The 21,205-nt window shown below is 44.3% G+C and overlaps 1 protein-coding gene and 1 long non-coding RNA gene across 2 annotated transcripts in view; one reads left to right on the forward strand and one right to left on the reverse strand.

Annotated features, from left to right (window-relative positions):
* Positions 1-10,206, reverse strand: part of LOC140460600 (uncharacterized) — a 163,620-nt gene extending 153,414 nt beyond the window's left edge. The window contains exon 1 of the long non-coding RNA XR_011954229.1: positions 9,935-10,206. This is a non-coding gene — a long non-coding RNA (uncharacterized lncRNA). The remainder of the gene's footprint in view (positions 1-9,934) is intronic.
* Positions 1-21,205, forward strand: part of LOC140460597 (uncharacterized) — a 621,333-nt gene that overhangs the window by 181,375 nt on the left and 418,753 nt on the right. The gene's annotated exons all lie outside the window — the stretch shown is intronic.

Genomic DNA, 21,205 nt, shown 5'->3' on the forward strand with positions numbered 1-21,205 from the left:
TGGTAAAATCCCAGATGAGATGAAATTGAGTCGGACCGTATTGATCCCCAAAGTAAATGAGAGGAGGAATTAAAAGATATAAATAACTGGAGGCCAATAACGATTGGGCCAATTATGCTGAGGTTATTTACTAAAATAATGGCGGGTAGGGTAAACAAATTTATAAATCTTAATAAAAGACAAAAGGGTTTCATGACCCGCACACAGGGATGAAGAAAATACTAAAATTTTAGAAAATATTATCAAGGGATCTAAAAGAAAAGGCAAGATTTAGCAGTGGTCTTTGTAGACCTCGCCAAGACATTCGATACGGTAGGTCATTAGTTAATTTTAACAGCTCTTAGGAGACTCCAACTCCTGGTATTATTTATTAAATTAATAGCAAATTTATATGAGAATAATTTTACACAGATCGAGGGTTTTAATTGTAGAACGGAAAGAATTAAAATTTTAAGAGGTGTCAAGCAAGGGGATGCTTTGTCACCAATTCTTTTTAATATAGTGATGGATCCTCTTATCGCAACCATTGAAGAAAGGAAAAAAGGAATAGTTCTAGGATCAGATGGGAAAAGCTATCACCACGCTACTTTAGCATTTGCAGATGACATAGCATTAGTTAGCGAATCATATGAGGGAATGAGATACAATTTAAAACTAGTAGAAAGATTCTGTACTAATACGGGAATTGAGGTAAATGTTAAAAAGACTAAAGGGTTTTATTTTACTGTTAAAAATAAAACAATTATTTATAATGACACGGCTAATTGGAAATTCAATGACGGAAATATTCAATTTATAGAACCAGGTCAAACAGATAAGTATTTAGGTGCTAAAATAGACCCGTGGATTGGCATTAGCCAATCAGACTGGGAAGGTCAGTCAGAAAATTAGATTAGTAACTTAAAAATATCGCCCCTAAAACCTTTACAAAAATTAGAGCTTTTAAAAACCTATTTTATACCTAGATTGTATTATTATTTAATATTATCAGAATCTTCAATTAACTATCTTAACAAATTAGATAACAATTAAAAATGCTGCAAAAGAAATATTACACCTTCCGCAGTCGGTCATGGATGGCGTATTATATACTAGATACCGTGACGGAGGCCTTGCTTTAAATAGATTGGCAACCTTCATCCCAATTTCGATCATGAGAAAATTCGGGACGCTCCACAGATCCTCAGATGAAACTTTGCATGCCTCATTTCATTTTGAGGGTGAAAGTGTAGCGGAGAAGATGCGTAAATTGAGCAAATTAAAGAAGTTGGAATTGATTTGGAACCCGAATATTAATCGACAAGTGGGAGAAAATGTTACTATCGGGGAAGACAGTGATGAGGAGTTGGAAGAGTTTAGCAACACCAATTATGGGAACTGGAGATCAACGGAAATTGATAGATGGATAGCCCTCCCATGTCAAGGAGCTGGCGCTCATTACCATAAAAACGATAGTATTTTGAATAATTGCTTGAAGGTCTAATTTATGAAGACATCTAAAGTAATTAATTCAATTTTATTGAGGACTAATCTATTTCCGACAAGGGCATCCTTGTCGTACGGAAGGCCTTTTAATGTTAAATCCTGCAGAAGATGTAATGCAACTTCAGAGACGTTGGCACACATCTCGGGATGGTGTCCCTATGTTAAGAATATGCGAATAAAAAGACACAATAGGGTGGCAGAAGAGTTAACTAAATTTGTTAGGAAGAATGGGTGGACAATCTTTATAGAGCCAAGGATCAAGGAGAAGGTAGGGAAATTCTGGATCCCTGATCTAATTTTTAAGAAAGATCAGCAAATAGTTGTAGTAGATGTAACAATAAGGACGGACCTTCAAATTAACTCCTTTGAAGCAGCATGGGAAGAGAAGACAAGTAAATATAAACATCTAAAGGATGAGATAACGGACCTCACGGGAAGAGGAAACGTATCCTTCCATGGTTTTGTGAAAGGTGCCAGAGGGAAATGGCTGGAAAAATTGATGAGCTCATAAAAAGCCTCGGGATCCCGAAATTTAAATCTTTCACTCAGAACATCACAACCCCTGTTTTGTCTCTGACCCTTGAACTGTTGCGAATTTTTATCGACTCATAAGTTCTCCTTACGACATAATTTAATAACTTTTTAGAAATTTTTAACTGTAGAATTTTAAATAGTATTTCTTGTTTTAATTAATTTTAGATATTTTAATTTTTAAAATCTTTTTAAAATGTATTTAGTAATAAAGTTTGGTAGATTTTAGTTCACATAAATAATTGGTGGTGGGTAATAGGTGAAATAAACAAAGTACATGCTCAACACAACAGGTGATGAGTGGTAAACACTGTTTAATGGTTGATTAACCCAGCTCATCCCTCCTCTTGCTGAGTCCTGATTCAACATTGTAGTTTGTCGTTTCCCTTATCATCTGGCTGTGGTTTCGCTGGATAGGGGTATTCACGTGTCGACGAGTGACGTTAAAACTCGAAAAGGACACAATCCATCGCGTATGGGGAGTGTACCAAGTACTGCTGAGAGTGATTTTGGGAAGCAAAAAAAGTGTGTAAATCCAGGATGAACCTGCAATGTAGTTGGGGTAGGAGTCATGGCATAAAAGTATTCCTACATAAAGACTCATTCTAAGAGAATAAATGAATCAAGAAAAGGATTCAGTAAACTCGCGTGGTATTTGAGCAAAACCCAAGGGAAAGGATTGCCGTCTCTAGAGTTCTTAAGAGACAACGAGTTTAAGGGTGATTTTAGACTTGGAGCCACCATTAGTTGAGTTGGAGTCGCTGAAGACGTACCGGGTACGTGGTTTCTTGGTTTACGAAAACTAAGGCATTGAGGCAGATGCGCTAAATGCGAGAGGGGACCTCCGGAGGTAAAAGCAAGTCAAAGGGAAAAGATAACGGTACCACGAGAGAGAGCGAGCTGAACACTTTTCCAGTAACGCTGAAAATGGGCTCCTGCAAGATCAAACAAAAGGAGAGTCCACACTGGACTTGGAATGGCCAATGAAAAATACAATACATGCTAAATAATTACAGCCCAGAGTCTGTAAAGCAGTTAGTATTGTGAATTAAGGAATGTGGTTTTCCGGAGGGAGGAAGTTTTAGTAAAAGGCAGTTGGAAATATTGAGGTCGAGGTTGGAAGAGAGGAGGAGAAAAGGAAGGGAAAAATGGAACCTATGTATTGGAGTGCTTAGAACATGTGGAAGGCTGAGGCTGATATCAGGGAAAGGAAATCTCAAGTCAAAGATAGATGAAATACACGTGCATACACCAGCACACATGCAGACGCACGTGGAAAACAACCTAATGAAGCTGTGCAGTGCCTTAAATCTGTTTCAGATCCTGACCTTGATGACTACCCTCCAAGACCTACAGCCCCTCTATGAGATCTGCCTGGCGAAGGTCCCAAGTCAGTGGCTATCGCCTCAGTGTCTGCTGGATCAATGATAGCACGTCATACATGCAACCAATTGAAGCAAGAAGCCCAAAAGAAGGACAGCCACTCCAAGACGGAAAGGCATCCAGGGTCTGTCCACGATCATCCCCTGACAGATGACGAGTCAGAGGGTACTGGTGTACGATCGTCTAACCAGGTAGTTCTGCAATCCCCAATGGTTGAAGTCACAGGCCCAGAAGAGTATCCAGTGTTGGTCCACCAGCCATGATCCATGAAGGATCTGGAAAGTGCCTATGGGCAGTTGCCTGACCCACGCAAGGTTGGAGGTAATAGGTTCGCTGAAGAAGTGACAAAGTTCTGTACTGAGTTCCATCCCACATCGCATTAGATGAGACATCTCCTGGGATGAAAACAGGGTGCCGACGTCACCAAAATCAAGTATAAATGGCCAGCTGTAAATGTCCCTGCCAGAGAGCCGACCTGCAAGCGGACGAGAACGGAGACTTTGATGCTTTTGTGGCAGCCGCCCGTAGGGAGGCATTCCCAGTGCAAATGGACATGACCAAAAGTGCAATGTGTAAACAACAAGGTGAGATGCCGTATGAGGCACACCTGAGAAACAGCTTCTTCAATGAAATGAAGGACAATATAGCGATAAAAGGTAAAAGACACATGTATTACCTGGGACATGGGAAAGCTGAATTTGATAGAACAACATGCAATACATGCTGAAAAATTGCTTACGCAAGAGAAGGATAAGTGGAAACTAAAACAGCAAGCACATAAAGCTCAGCTTACTATGATGCAAATGGTCGCCCAGCCGTTGGAGGGAGGTCGCGGAAGAGGAAGAGGTGTGGGCAGAGGTAGATCTGGCAGGTGCTTAGTTTGCAGAGCAATGGACCACTGAACGAGACAGTGCCCACACAGACACCTTCAATCGGCCCTGGAGGCTGAGCGACAGGGTGACTGACAGGGGAAAGCTGAGGTGGAGGTGGACAGCCCACGAGGTACAGGGAAGCCTCTTTCCTTTATGCTTGGCAATAAAAACTCACTTGTATTAATCTCTTCTACAAACCTTACAGGCACTGAGCCATGTCCCACCTCTATATCAAGCACTGAGATTGTGAAGTGTGGACAGTCTGTTCAACATCACAACGATGCGTAATAGTCGATGCCTACCTCTATGTTCTATGGGGAAGGTATATCTGGTACCTTTTAAGTAGATACAGCAGCAACATACTCAGTCCCTAAATTAAGCCAGTTTAGACAATTGACGCAAATAAAGATGAGTGAAAGGTTCCTGAACACAATGAGTGCATCAGGAGTCGTGGTGCGGGAGAGATTTTCTACACCTCTATTGTGCGAAACTAGTAACAGGAAATATTCCAATTCTCCTTCCTGTTATCGGAATTTTGTCCTTTAAATCTGATGGGTTGGGATCTCATAGGGAGACTGGGGTTGGATTTGCTCAGTACCCATACAGGCTTGCAGGTAATTCAAAAGGGAAGATTTACCCGTGCAGGCTGTAAACTATGACCCACGACCCCTGATGTATGTCTATGAGTGGTGATTAAGCCAGACAGTGATAAGTTCAGTGAGCAATTCACTCGCCCTGGAAGCAAGCAACTATGTTAATCTTATTAACACCGATTTTCTTGCTAGAGATTTGCTGCACTGCACAGCACACATACACCGGTGACGGCCCTGACAAACCATCTGAGAAAGATTGGTTCAGGGGATTGGTTCAACCAGATCAGTTGGTATTGCGCGAATTTCATTGGAATGATTACAGATGTGCAGTCAGTGTGAACTTATCTCAGGTATCTGTAACAGCAAGCAGACCCTAAGTTTTTGATGTGGAAGGCTCTTTTCCTCATGTGTCACTGGTGGCAGAATTTAGGACCATGGGTGCTAAAGGCACAAAGAACGAAATGTTGGGTCTTCAGAGACTATGTGGGTATCTGGTTCAATGCAGATATGCGGACATATAGGAAGAAACTAAGTTGGCTAACTCAGGCAGATGGGGCAGTCCAAGTAACCCCTGCTAGCCCGGAAGAGCCTTGGAGGGTAGCCTGGCGTTTCCCTAAAATAGAAGTCTCAGACCCAAGATTAAAAACGGTCCCTGAGTTGTGGGCAAAAGGCAAGCATGATGTGGGGCTCATACGAGGCTGTGAACCCACACAAATAACTATGAAGTCTGAGTATCGTCCTTACAGAGCATAACACCCGTTAAAACCCGAGGCTATCGAAGGAATTACTTCAGTCTTTGAATCCCTCCTCAAGGCTGGGGTGATAATCCCCTGTGAGAACTCACTGGTGAGAACCCCCATTTTTCAGGTCAAAAAGACAAACATGAACCGAAGGAATGCAGGTTTGTTCAAGACCTGCAGGCAGTCAATAATGCCGTTGTCCCATGCACCCCAAATGTTTTTAACCCCTATACTATATAAGCTCAAATTCCACCGGACAGTAAATGGTTCTCTGTTGTGGGTTTAGCAAATGCCTTTAGTGTACCGGAACACCCAGATAGTCAATTCTGATTTGCTTTTTCATTCAAAGGGAAATCATATACAGTAACCTTGACAAAGTCACGTGAAGGTAAGTCCCCCACCATATATAACAAGGCTGTACACAGGAGTCTGGAGACTCTTGTTCTAACCCCAGGGTTAGTGCTCCTGCTGTATGTAGATGATTGCTTGATAGCAGCAACAACAAAGGAACAATGTGAGAAGGATAACCTTGTGTTGCTCCGCCATCTCGCGAGAGAAGGGGACAAAGCCAGTCTCACAAAGCTACAATTTGTGTAACAACAGGTAACGTTCTTAGGTCACTTAATATCTGGACAAGGGAAGGCCATTGGTCAAGACAGAGTTCGAGCAATCCAGCAAATTCCAAAGCCTCACACAAAGAAGCAATTGCTATCATTTTTGGGCATGTGCTCCGACTGTAGAATGTTTATCTACATTACGCAACCCTTGCAGCGCCCCTAAGTGACATAGCCCATGGCAAAGGAATGCAGAACTGACTGCAGTAGACCCCAGAGGCCGAAAATGCCTTTGTTGAATTGAAAAAGGAGCTCCAAACTACACCTACACTGGGGATTATGAATCCAAACAAGCCTTTTGTACCAATGGTAGATGAAAAGCGTGGCTGCATGACATCTGTGCTGTTACAGGATCATGGGGGATGATTGAGGCTGGTAGCATATTTTTCGTCTAAACTAGACCCCGTAGCGGCAGAATTGCCTGAACGTCTGCGAGCCGTGGCTGTGGCTAAAAAGGCTGTTGTTGCATCCAGGGATATAGTCGGCTATGGAGAATTAACCCTTCTGGTCCGACGTGCAGTATCCTTACTGCTTTCCGAGCAAAAGACAGCACACATGGCGGCAGCACGTTGGCTCAGATACAATAGTGTTATTGGAGATGCCTAACATTACAATTAAGCAATGTAATCTCCTTAGCCATGCTAGCATTCTCCCCACAGAAGGAGACGGAGACCCACATGATTGTGTCGCTGTAACTAATGAGATTTGCAGCTCTCGACCAGATTAGTAGGATTCACCCCTTCAGAATCCAGATATGGAGTTTTTTGTGGACAGGTCAGCATTCAGGAGCAAGGAGACAGGCCAGAATTGTGTTGGGTATGCTTTAGTGACTACCCATGATCACTCCCTTCTCATCTGTCAGCACAAGCAGCGGAGCTGATGGCCTTGACTGAGGCCTGTAAATTGGCTGAGGGAAGGACAGTGAATATTTACACCGATAGCAGATATGCATTCGTGGTAGGACATGATTTTGGAACCCTGTGGAAACAAAGGGGTTTCTTAATCTCCACCGGAAAGCCCATCACACACAGTGGCCTGATCTCTGACCTCCTGGAAGCGGTCCTATTGCCTAAATCAATCGCTGTGTGTAAATGTGAAGCCTATACAAAAAATAACGATTTTATTTCTGAAGGCAATGTGAGGGCAGACTCAGCAGCAAGAACGGCAGCCTAGCAGCCGCCAAGTGAACAGATGGACATGTCTATGACAAAACTTTGTACCGCAACAGCAAACGTATGAGAGTTACAGTCACAGGCCACGCCAGAAGAAAACCGTGAATGGACGAAAGCAGGATGCAGTGTGAGGGAAGGAGTATGGTGTGGCCCCAATGGTAAACCCTGTCCACCACAATCATTATTTCCATTCTATGTCAAAGGACCATGTGTCAAAAGGGAGGATGCATGACAGTATTTCGGCACACTGGTACATTAAGGGATTTACTCATTACTCTCAGAGATATTGTGAACGATGTTTATCTGTGCCACTAATAATGTGGGGAGGGGAATACAGATCAGTCAGGCAGCACACCCCCAACCCCTTGAACATTTACAGATTGATTTTATTAAACTAATGCCCAAAGGGAAAGGTATTGTCTGGTAATAGTTGATATCTTTTCCAAATGGGTGGAAGTGTTCCCCACGTCTAAACAGGATGCCAGTGCAGTAGCTAAGGCTTTGCTAACTGAGATAATTCCAAGATGGGGCATCCCTGAAAGGCTTAGGAGTGACAATGGGACACCATTTGTCAATAATGCTTTACAGCAGACCAGTGATTATTCGGGAATAAACATGAGACAACACTGTGCCTACCACCCAGCAAGCAGTGGGGCAGTGAAACAAGAGAATGCTACCCTCAAAAAATAAATTGACAAAATGCTGTGAGGAACTCGGGGTGACATGGACAAAGACACTTCCAATTGTGCTAGTGTATATGAGATCTGGGAGGAGAGGAAGAGCTAATCTTAGCCCATTTGAGATTTCGTTTGGTAGACCGCCCAACACAGGAATTGGCCCAAGACCTAAGGTAAGACAGATAGCAGGCCACTGTGAGGATCAGATGTTGTGTTACTGTATAAAACTCTCTGCACTTTTGTCTCAAATGCAGAATCAAGTAAAAGCAGCACTACCCCAACCAGCAGAAGGGAACCTGCACGATCTAGAACCTGGAGACTGGATAGTGATGAAAGAATTCAGGAGGAAAAGCTGGAAGACAAAGAAGTGGCTGGGGCCATTGCAAGTGCTCCTTACAACACAGACAGCTGTTAAGATCACTGAAAGAACCACATGGATACACGCCAGCCATTGCAAATGTGTAGCTGGACCTGAGGAGACATCGGACAGCACCGGAACCAAACGAGCATCTACAGGAAAACAACACACATGGACCAAATACTTAACTACAGATGCAATTATCACAACATCCGCAAATGAAGCTGCATTCGGACATTATTTGACGAAGCCACCACACACCGCAGCACGGAGGAACTATGAACAGTAGAAGAGAAATACCTACACAGCACATTTAAGAAGAACGGGTACTCAATAAACCAATCCACTTATTTCTCAACAACAAACCCAAACAACCAGACATGATGTGCCCAGAAAATCCTAGCCATTTTTGTGGGCGGCATGGTAGCACAGTGGTTAGCACTGCTGCCTCACAGCTAGAGACCCGGGTTCAATTCCTGCCTCAGGCGACTAACTGTGTGGAGTTTGCACATTCTCCCTGTGGGTTTCCTCCGGGTGCTCTGGTTTCCCCCCACAGTCCAAAAATGTGCAGGTTAGTTGAATGGCTATGCTAAATTGCCCGTAGTGTTAGGGGCAGGGGTAAATGTAGGGGAATGGGTCTGGGTGGGTTGCGCTTCGGCGGGTTGGTGTGGACTTGTTGGGTCGAAGGGCTTGTTTCCACACTGTAAGTAATCTATCATATTTCTTGGCAACATGGTAGCCCAGAAACCTACCAACACACTTAATAGCAGTGAATGAACTTAAAAGAACCCACACAAACAACCACCAAAACGAATGCCATTTACGAAATACCATGCAAAGAATGTAACAAAGATTATGTCAGGCAAACAGGCAGAAAACTAGCCACCAGGATACATGAACATTAACGAGCTACAAACAGACATAACCCACTATCACTAGTATCTCTACTTACACATGAAGGAGGACACTACTTTGACTGGGACAACACACAAGCATTGCGCAAAGCATGGCATTCCAACCGGAACTCCATCAATAAACATATCGAGTATGGACCCCATCTACCATCCTCTGGGGAAAAGAATCAGAAATGATATCACCTTAAGAAACCAAAACACAGAAATAGAAAGCAGGACATAACACCAACGCTTCAGTGAAGGCTTACTGATGATGTTATCTAGTATGGTGTCGAAACATCTGAAAATGAACCTTCTAGATCAGCGAACAAACTTACATCTAGAATGACACAAAAGCTGCCACGAGGTTGGAATTCTCTCCCAGAAATGACAGTTGATGGTGCCCTCACCAAGATGGCCGCCCGCGCTCCCCGCCCCAAGACAACATGCGCCTGACCCTCACAAAGATGGCGGCCGGTTGCCCGGGTAACCCGAGAGCTCCTTCGCCGGTGAAGTAAACACTGGGGCCTGTGGGGCTTCTATTGGAGGCCTCAGTCCTCCCCCTAGGAGTTTATAAACTCCCCAGTCTCCCTCCTCCCGCGGTTCCCAATCCTACCCTGTCTCACTGTCTCCTCTCCCCGGGGGCAGGAGCCAGGTCTTGGCGCTCGGGCCTGGCGACCTCCCCGGGATGTTTCTGAAACCTGGTCCTGTTCTGAAGGAGGATCACCGGGACCCGAAACCCGTCCTCACATTTCTCCCGACACGAGCTGCCGGACCTGCTCAGCTTTTCCAGCGGCTCCTGTTCTTGTTCCTTCAGCCGCCGGCGCCATTCCTCTCCCACACTCAGTAACACTGTCATTGTCCGGCCGCGGGACCTACACTGCACATGCGCCAACTCACAGGGGGCGTGGTCCACACAAAGTCGTCACCAACTGAGGGGGCGTGGTTGGGGTGCCCTCCAACCAATAGGGGACAATGGGGGTTGGTTTTCCCCGCCCCCAGCCCCTGAAAGGTGGGTGTCATTTAAATGTGAATGTGGTTTTCTTTTTAATTTTCAGCCTGTTCAGGAATGTTACTCCAGACCTTTGGAAGGCTGAAACATCGGGAAACTTCCAGACACAAACAAAGGGGTTTTAAAAAATGAATAGAAATAGGGAAGGTAAATTACAAAAGAAGCCGAGTATAAAATATCAAAAGCTTCTATTGTTGTGCCAAAGGGAACAGAGTCGCTAAAGGAAATGTTGGTTCCTTGGAAGATGAAACAGGTGAGTTAATAAGGGGAACACTGAAATGACAGAGCTGCTAAATCAATACTTTTCCTCAGTTTTCACGTTGGAGGACAGCAGTAAAATTCGGATTGGAACGAGCAAGTCAAAGTCAAATCAACGTCGATAGGTACACTATTAGGATTGAGGGCAAACAACTCCCCTAGTCCTGATGGCCTACATCCGAGGGTACTCAAGGAAGTGGCAGTGGAGACTGTGGATTCATTAGTTACAATGTTCTAAAATTCCCTGGACATGAGAAAGATTCATTGAGTTTATTTAATACAGAGATAGGTAGGTTCTTGATTGTCAAGGTGATCAAAGGTTATGGGGAGAAAGCGGGAGAATGGAGTTGAGAAACGTTTCAGCCATGATTGAATGGCTTAGTTACTGCTCCTATATCTTTGGATCCTATGGTTCCAGTGAATTGGAAAAATGCTAATGTAATGCCTGTATTCAGAAAGGGAGGCAGGCAATATGTGGGAAATTGCAGACCAGTTAGTTTAACTTCTGTTGTTGGGAAGGTGTTAGAGTCAATTATCAAGGAAGCAATATCAGGACGTTTGAGAAGTCAAAACTCTATCCATCAGAGTCAGCATGGTTTTATGAAGGGCAAATCAGATTTGACTAAGTTCTTCATCGATGTAACAAGTGGATAATGATGATCGTGTAGATGTAATATATCTGGCTTTTCAGAAGGCATTTGTTAAAGTGCCACTCAAAGCGTTAATTCACAAGGTTAGATCATATGCGATATGGGCTGATTTATCAGCTTGGATAGGTGACTGGCTGATGGGCAGAAGACAGACAGTCCGAATTGATGGCTTTTTTTTCCTGGGTGGCAAGTCAGGTGCCACAGGGTTGGGTCCTTGGACCCCAGCTATTTACAATCTACATTAGTGACTTGGATACACGTATAAAAGGCTCATTTGCCAAATTTGTGGATGACACAAATAGGCGTGATGGTAAATTGCAATGAGGAAACATGAACCTTTCAAATGGATCTAGATAGGTTAGGAGAGTAGGACAAAATGTGGCAGATGGAGTTTAATGTGGATAAGTGTGAGGTCATGCATTTTGGTCAAAAAAAATCAAAGCAAGCTATTATCTTATAGAGGGTTTGGGATGATCTGGTGCAGAGAGATCTGGATATCATCATTAATGAGTCACAGAAAACTAGCATGCAGGTACAGTAGATAATAAAGAAAGTGAATGCAGCATTCGCTTTTATCGCTAAAGGAATAGAACATAAAGGGAAGGAAGTGTTGCTGCAACCAAACATAACATTGCTGAAACTGCACCTGGAGGATTGGGACCAGTTTTAAATGCAGTTCCCCTTATATGATTATGGTAGGGGATTTAACTTTCCAACCATAGACCAGGACTGCCATAGGTTTAAGGGTTTAGGTGGAGAGGAATTTGTTGAGCGTGTTCAAGAAAGATTTCTGATATAGTATGGAGAAGGTGCAAAACTTGACCTACTCTTGGGAAATAAGGCAGGACAGCAGACTGAGGTGTTAATGGCACCAGATCATCCCAAACCCTCTATTAGATAATAGGTTGCTTTGCTGTTTTTTTTTAACCAAAATGCATGACCTCACACTTATCCACATTAAACTGAGTGCACTTTGGGGCCAGCGACCATAATTCTATTAATTTTAAAATAGTGATGGAAAAGGATAGACCAGATCTAAAAGTTGAAAGTCCAAATTGGAGAATGTCTCATTTTGACAGTAATAGGCAAGAACTTTCAAAAGCTGTTTGGGGGCAGATGTTTGCAAGTAAAGAGACGGCTGGAAAATGGGAAGCCTTCAGAAATGAGATAACGAGAGTCCAGAGACAGTGTATTCCTGTTCGGGTGAAAGGAATGTCTGGTAGGTGTAGGGAATGTTGGATGACTGGAGAAATTGAGTGTTTGGGAAAGAAAAAGAAGGAAGCATATGTCAGGTATAGACAGGATAGATTCAGTGAATCCTTAGAAGAGTATAAAGTTGGTAGGAGTATACTTAAAAGGGAAATCAGGAGGGAAAAAAACTGGACATGAGATAACTATGGCAAATAGGGTTAAAGAGAATCCAAAGGGTTTTTACAAATACATTAAGGACAAAAGGGTCACTAGGGAGAGAATAGGGCTCAAAGATGAGCAAGGCAACCAATGTGTGGAATTACAGGAGATGGGGGAGATACTAAACGAGTATTTTGCATCAATGTTTACTCTGGAGAAGGACATGAAAAATATAGGATGTAGGGAAATAGATTATAACATCTTTAAAAATGTCCATATTACAGAGGAGGTGGTGCTGGATGTCTTGAAACACGAAGGTGGATACATCTACAGGACCTGATCAGGTGTACCAGAGAACTCTATGGGAGGCTACAGGAAGTGATTGTTGGGCCCCTTGCTGAAATATTTGTATCATTGATAGTCACAGGAGAGGTGCCGGAAAACCGGAGGTTGGTTAACGTGGTACCACTATTTAAGAAAGTGATCATGAAAAGCCAGGGAACCTGATCTCGGTGGTGGGCAGGTTATTGGAGTGAAACCTGAGACACAGGATTTACACATATTTGGAAAGGCAAGGACTGATTAGGGATAGTCGCCATGGCTTTGTGCGTGGGAAATCATGTCTCACAAACTTGATTGAGTGTTTGAAGAAGTAACAAAGAAGAGTGATGAGGGCAGAGCAATGGACATGATCTATGTGGACTTCAGTAGGATGTTTGACAAGGTTCCCCAAGGGAGACTGGCGACAAGGTTAGATCTTATGGAATACAGAGAGAACGAGCCATTTGGATACAGAACTGGCTCAAAGGTGGTGGTGGAGAGTTGTTTTTCAGACTGGAGGCTTATGACCAGTGGAATGCCACAAGGATCCGCGCTAGGTCCACGACTTTCTGTATTTTTTTATGTAAATGACTTGGATGTGAACATAGGATGTATAGTTAGTAGGTTTGCTGATGACACCAAAATTGGAGGTGTAGTGAACAACGAGGAAAGTGACCTCAGATTACAATGGGATCTTGATCAGATGTACCAATGGGCTGAGGAGTGGCAGATGGAGTTTAATTTAGATGAATGCAAGGTGCTGCATTTTGGAAAAACAAATCAGAGCAGCACATCTACACTTAATGGTAAGGTTCTAGGAAGTGTTGTTGAACAAAGAAACCATGGAGTGCAGTTTCACAATTCCTTGAAAGTGGAGTTGCAGGTAGATAGGATAGTGAAGAAGGTGTTTGGTATACTTTCCTTTATTGGTCAGAGTATTGAGTATAGGATTTGAGAGGTCATGTTGTGGCTGTATAAGAGTATGTTGAGGCCACTTTTGGAATAAGTGTACAATTCCGGCATCCTTACTCTTGGAAGGATGTTGTGAAACTTGAAAGGGTTCAGAAAAGATTTACAAGGATGTTGCCAGGGTTGGAGGATTTGAGCTATCGGGAGAAGTTGACTAGGCTGAGGCTGTTCTCCCTGGAGTGGAGGCGGCTGAGGGGTGACCTGAGAGGTTTATACAATCATGAAAATCACGGATAGGGCAAATAGCCAAGGTCTTTTCCCTCCAAGATGGAGGAGTCCAAAACTAGAAGGTATAAGTTTAAGATGAGAGGGGGAAAGATTTAAAAAGGAACTAAGGGGCAACGTTTTCACGCAGAAGGTAGAGCGTGTATGGAATGAGCAGCCAGAGGTAGTGGTGGAGGGGGGTACAATTACAACATTTAAAAGGTGTCGAGATGAATAGTTCGGATTTAGAGGAATATGGAGCAAATGCTGGAACTTGGGACTGGGCCAGATTGGAACATCTGGTCGGCGTGTATGAGTAGAACTGAAGTGTCTGTTTCTTTGCAATGTGACTCTATAAGTCTATAATTGCTATGACCGAAACTAGAACTTTTTACTGAATCTTCCTGCTGGACTTTTTTAGTGCACCCAGTTTGTCGATTTCTGGTGGGGAAAATTGGCATATGTCCTGTATCCTGGAAATTCTGAAAAATAAAAATAAATAATTCTTCCTGTGAATGGTACAATCCACACCCCGTGATGTGAATGGTACAATCCTCCCCTTTACCTCTTCCACATCCTCCACCTTCGAATGATGCAATCGTCTCTCTCTGAATGGTATAATCCTTTACTCCCCCACAGCCATTAAGGGTACAACCTCCCAAGTCTCAATGGTACGATCCTTTCCACACCACCCCAAATGAATGGTCCAATCCTCCCCCTGGGAATCCTGAGCTGGGATTCCCCAATCCCTTTCTGTTTCACATTTCCGAAGCCTTTCCCATTTTGAAAACAGTCTCTGTTTCTGGTCTTCCCACCAAAGTGCATAACCTCAGACTTTACCACTTTGTATTCCATCTGCCCCTTCTCTGACCATTCTCCTGGACTGTCCAAGCATTCTCAGCATGGACCCCTTTGGAACTCCAAAGACCCCTTTATGCCAACACTCTGCCTTCTGCCAGTCAGCCAATCCTCTATCCGTGCCAGTACCTTGCTCCTACACCAGTGAGTCTTATCTTACTTCGCAGCCTCCTGCACGGCACCTTGTCAAAGGCCTTCTGGAAATTCAAATCGCTCACGTCCACTGGCTCTCCCTTTGTCTAACTTACTCATTACCTGCTCAAAAGAATCCTAATAGATTTGTCAGACATGACCTCCTGTTGTCAAAGCTATGCAGACTCGGTCTTGTTTTAACATGCATCTCCACATACTCCCCACTCTCAGCCTTCATAAAACCTGTTAAGTTTACCCATTTTTACCATAAATACGTTGTTCTGCTCTTTAAAACGAATTCAAGTTTAAAGATTTCATATTATGTATGTACACTACCTTTGCCCCTCATAATATTTTATCCTTCTGAAGAAGACCTTCAAAAGAGATTAGCACAAGATATGAAACTGACTGTGACTGCGTCAAGTAAAGGAGTTAGTAAGAATGAGAAAGGAGTGGCGAAATATCTAAACCTACCCATGCAATGGTCAAGAAGGCACAACAACATCTTTTCTTCCTCAAGATGCTCAACAAATTCGGCATGTCCATAATGACACTCACCAACATTTACAGATGCACGACAGAAAGCATTGAATCTGGGTGCATTACGCCCTGCTACGGCAACTGCTCTGCCCAGGACCGGAAGAAACTACAGAAGGTTGTGTGCACAGCACAGTCCATCACAGAAGCCAACCTCCCACCCATGAAATCCATCTACACTTCTCGTTGTCATGGAAAGGCTACCAACCTCAAGGACCCCTCCCACCCCGGGAATGATCTCCTGCACCATCTTCTGCCAGGCAGAAGATACAGAAGCTTGAACACATGTACCAACAGGTTCAAGAATAGCTTCTTCCCTGCTATTATTAGACTGCTGAATGGAGCTCTCCAATGTGAACTCTAATGTTGCTTCTGCGCACCTCCTGTGCAGCTGTAACTCTGTATGCCTCACTCTGTCTAAGCGCAGTGTGACCTGCATGTCCTTGTTTGCTCAGACCTGACTGTACTGCTGATAAAACAAAACTTTTGACTCTACTTAGGTATATAGCACAGTACAGGCCCTTTGGCACTCGATGCAGTACCGGCCCTTTATCCTACTCTAAGATCAGACTGACCTACATACCATTTATTGTACTAACTTTCATGTACCTATCCAAGAGTCCATTACATGTCCCTAATGTATCTGACTCTACAACCACTGTTGACAGTGTATTTCACACAGCCACCACTATCTGAGTAGAGAACCTACTCTTAGACATCTCCCCCGAAACCTTCCTCCAATTACCTTAAAATTATGCTGAGTGTGGGGTGCTGGAAAACCATAGAAGTGGGTGGAGTTGATAGATTGAAAAGTTGATGGAAAAGGTCAAGAGGGCGGTGCTGAGTTGAAGGCCTGGGACTGGGATAAAGTTGGGGGGGCGGTGTGGAAAATGATGTCTGGCATTTGCAGTCCTCATTTTCTCCTCCTTAAAATTATAGACATTTGTAAGGGGCATGGATAGGGTGAATACCCAAGGTCTTTCCCCAGGTAGAGGAGTCCAGTACTAAAGGGGCATAGGTTGAAGGTGAGTGGGGAAAGGGACCTGGCGGGCAACATTTTCACGCAGAGGGTGGTGCGTGTATGGAATGAACTGCCAGCAGAAGTGGTGGAGGCTGGTATAATTACAACATTTAAAAGGCATCTGGATTGGGATATGAATAGGAAGGGTACAAATGAACATAAGCCAAATGCTGGCAAATGGGTCACTAGATTCATTTAAGATATGGACTGAAGGGTTTGTTTCCAGCTCTACAACTCTATGACTATGTCTACATAGTTGAAACCAATTTCCAAAATGAGGAAAAAGTCATTCACCCCTTAAATCTTCTGGATTAGTGGTGCTGGAAGAGCACAGCAGTTCAGGCAGCATCCAAGTAGCTTCGAAATCGACGTTTCGGGCAAAAGCCCTTCATCAGGAATAAAGGCAGTGAGCCTGAAGCGTGGAGAGATAAGGTAGAGGAGGGTGAGGGTGGGGAGAGAGTAGCATAGAGTACAATGGGTGAGTGGGGGAGGGGATGAAGGTGATAGGTCAAGGAGGAGAGGGTGGAGTGGATAGGTGGAAAAGGAGATAGGCAGATAGGACAAGTCCGGACAAGTCATGGGGACAGTTACTGAGCTGGAAATTTAGAACTAGGGTGAGGTGGGGGAAAGGGAAATGAGGAAACTGTTGAAGTCCACATTGATGCCCTGGGGTTGAAGTGTTCCGAGGCAGAAGATGAAGCATTCTTTCTCTAGGCATCTGGTGGTGAGGGAGCGGCGGTACAGCCTGTCCTGAGCTGTGGCCTAACTGCAAATATTCCACTGCAATTTTCAGAAAGATTTCAGCAGCTCTTTTTAAAAAATTGAAATGCATTTAGACTTCAATGATGTTTCTGAATACATCATTTTAGCTATTCTCAATTTTAAAGATAAGAGTTTCGAGTGAACACAGCCTACACCTCCCAGTAACCTTTACAATGTTGATGAAACGATGCAGTACCTGTACTCCTTAAAAATTTACAATTTCTAACGATACTAGCTCCTCATTCACTGCTCCATCTGATACACGACATTAGAAACTTAGTGCAGGAGGCTGGAAGAAATGAGCAGCTTTAAAACAAAAAAACCATCTGGAGCTCAAAGCTTTCAATGAGAGTCTGAGCCCAGCAGTAAGTTCAGGTAATCTTTATTGTGACCCAACTTTGTTACAGCTTCAGATCCTCCCCCGCAAAAAGATGGAGAGAAAGTAGCTGCTTTTTAAACAGCTCAAGGTCAAAGCGCACACACTCCCCCTCCCCCCACTTTCTTTACTATCAGTCAGCACAGAGTTGTCCCTTTGTAATTGGATCCTTGGTACAGCCTTAACGTGTGGGGCCGGGAACGGGGGGAGTGGGAAGTGAAACAGACTGCTGTGAGTCTGGAGTCACGAGTAGGCCAGTCCGGGTAAAGGATGCAGCTGGGACGACTGAGTGAATCCTTTCCCACAACGGCAGTTTCCTTCCCTAAAAAGGGCGTGAGTGAATCAGATTGGGGTTTTCTCTCCCCTCCCCCCCACAAACAAAAAATGGTTTCATCTTTAGATTCTGACCGTATTCCAATTCCGCCATCTGCCGCGGTGGTATTCAAACCCAACAGATCCCAGAACTGGGTTGAGAGTCCAGTCGATAACGGCACTCGGCAGTCCCTTTGTCAGTCCCCCTGCGATGGCACGTGAAATCGCTGGTAGCACCGGAGGTGGGAGGAGCGGGTGAAAGCCTTCCCACACTCAGGGCAGCTGAAGGGCCTCTCCCCCGTATGGATTCGCCGGTGAGTCAGCAGGGAGGAGGAATCGCTGAAGGCCTTCCCGCACTTGGGACAGCAGAAGGGCCTCTCCCCCATGTGGACCCGCTGGTGCCTCAGCAGGGAATAGGAATAGCTGAAGGCCTTCCCGCACTCGGGACAGCTGAAGGGCCTCTCTCCCGTATGAACTCACTGGTGGGTCAGGAGGGAAGATGAATCGCTGAAGGCCTTCCCACACTCAGGGCTGGTGAAAGGCTTCTCTCCCGTATGGATCCGCTGGTGCCTAAGCAGGGCAGAGACCTGGGTAAAGCCCTTCCCGCACTTGGGACAGGAGAACGCCCTCTCCCCTGTGTGGATGCGCCGATGAATCTCCAGGTCAGACGGAGTACGGAAGCCTTTCCCACAGTTACCACATTTCCACGGTTTCTCCATGTCCAAAGCTTCAGCCACAAGCAAATGCGTGTAATGCCCCTCCCTGCTGTGAATTCCTCTTTCCAGGCCGGAAAACAGTTTCAGGCTCCACACTCAGTGCGCAGCAACAGTAGGGTCTCTCATCCAGTCCCACTGATAATGAAAACGTACTGAAATAGGAACCAAAAAGCTTTGCTCCTTCTCACAGAATTGTAATCAAAAATTGTGGCTGTCCCAATCGATTGAGTGACTGTCAGATATTGACGTGAAAGTGAGGACCGCAGACGCGGGAGAGTCAGTGTTGAAAAGTGCGGCGCTGGAAAAGCACAACAGGTCAGGCAGCATCCAAGGAGCAGGAGAGTCAACATTTCGGGCAAAAGGCCTTCATCTGTTCATTTTGAAACTTCTGCCTTCGGATCTTCAAATACTCTGGAAAATGAAATTACAAAAGTCAACACTGTCAGTGCAGGGTAGAAATTCAGAACAAGCTATTCTACTTTCTGAGAGCATTCTTTTCTTTCGTTATTCCATAAAATTGAAAGCAACATCCTTCTCTCTTTCTTTCTCTCTCTCTCTCCCCTCCCCCTCCTCTGTTCTCACTCCGCTTTAAGTAATTCTTCTGAAGGTGCTGATTCAAGATCAGAACAGCAAAAACGTCAAGACTTATATATTGGATAACTCCACCTGAAAGTTAATATCTTTCACAACAGTGGGATGCTGCTGAGAGTGAGCAGGTCTGATTTTGGGAAGCAAAACAAAATGTGTCAATTCAGGATGAATCGGGAATGCATCTTGAGGAATAACCAGATACATCAAGGTATTAACACAGACACTAGAGAGAAACTGAACAGAAGAGATGTGGCAAACGTTAGTAGAAAGCCAGAGTCATTAAGATATACCGCACAGTAACAGACCTTTTGGTCCAAATCGTCTATGCTGACCAGATATTGTAAATCAATTTAGTCCCATTTGCCAGCACTTGGCCCATATCCCTTGGCCAATCCACCCTACCTTGCACATCCCTGGACACTATGTGTAAGTTAGCACGGCTAACCCACACAAACCTGCACCTCCTTGGGCGTGATGGGTACTTTAGCACGGCCAATCCACCCTCACCTGCACATCCCTGGGCACTATGCATAATTTAGCGTGATCAATCCACCCTAACCTGGGCACAGTTAAAAATCACACAAACGCGGGTTATAGTCCAACAGGTTTATTTGGAAGAACAATCGTTCGGAGCACTGCTCCTTCATCAGGTGGTTGTGGAGAATAAGACCATAAGGCACAGAATTTATGGAAAGACATTTGTGTCCTGCCACTGAAATGATATATTGAACAAATCGGGATTGTTCAGTCTTTCATCTTTTAGAATGGATTGCAGGTATCATTAATATGTAAATCCCAGAACTTCCTGTAAGGCCCCCTCTCAAGATAACATAAGGCTTTACAACAAAAGGTGGCATCTCAGCTCAGACAATGCATTAAAGGTATGAGGTCAGAGTTTGCCTGTATCTCAGTCTTGACTCAGACTGTTTCTATTTCCAAAGCAGGAATTTATAAAATATTATCTGGATTGACTGCCTGCATGAACTGCCAAGTCTCATCCACCAGCTGAAATGACTGGATAGGGAGGGCTTGATCCCCACAGTGCAATGAATTCCCACTTTCCACCAAAATCCCAAATGTCCACAATCACTCAGTTGCTCTCTCATAAATTAAATATTTCATTGTAACTTCTTCTGCTCCCAGCCTCCAGTCTTCACAACCACACTTTGAGATATGTAGAGAAGAGGTGTTGGAAATTCTGGCAAGGGTGAAAATAGATAAGTCCCCTGGGCCTGATTGCATTTATCCTAGGATTCTCTGGGAAGCAAGGGAGGAGATTGCAGAGCCATTGGCCTTGATTTTTGTGTCCTCTTTGTCTACAGGAGTAGTGCCAGAGGACTGGAGGCTAGCAAACGTGGTTCCCTTGTTCAAGAAGGGGAGTAGGGATAATCCTAGTAACTATAGGCCAGTGAGTCTCACTTCTGTTGTGGGCAAAGTCTTAGAGAGAATTATAAGGGATAGGATTTATGCACATCTGGATAAGAATGATGTGATCAAGGATAGTCAGCATGGTTTTGTGAAGGGCAGGTCGTGCCTCACAAACCTTATTGAATTCTTTGAGAAGGTGACGAAGGAGGTAGATGAGGGGAAAGCGGTAGATGTAGTATATATGGATTTTAGTAAGGCGTTTGATAAGGTCCCCCATGGTAGGCTACTGCAGAAAATACAGAGATATGGCATTGAGGGTGAGTTGGAGGTTTGGATTAGGAATTGGCTCTCTGGAAGAAGACAGAGGGTAGTAGTTGATGGCAAAGATTCATCTTGGAGTGCCGTCACTAGTGGTGTTCCGCAAGGATCTGTTTTGGGACCATTGCTGTT

This window comes from Chiloscyllium punctatum, chromosome 36 (genome assembly GCF_047496795.1).
Source record: "Chiloscyllium punctatum isolate Juve2018m chromosome 36, sChiPun1.3, whole genome shotgun sequence".
NCBI lineage: Eukaryota > Metazoa > Chordata > Chondrichthyes > Orectolobiformes > Hemiscylliidae > Chiloscyllium > Chiloscyllium punctatum.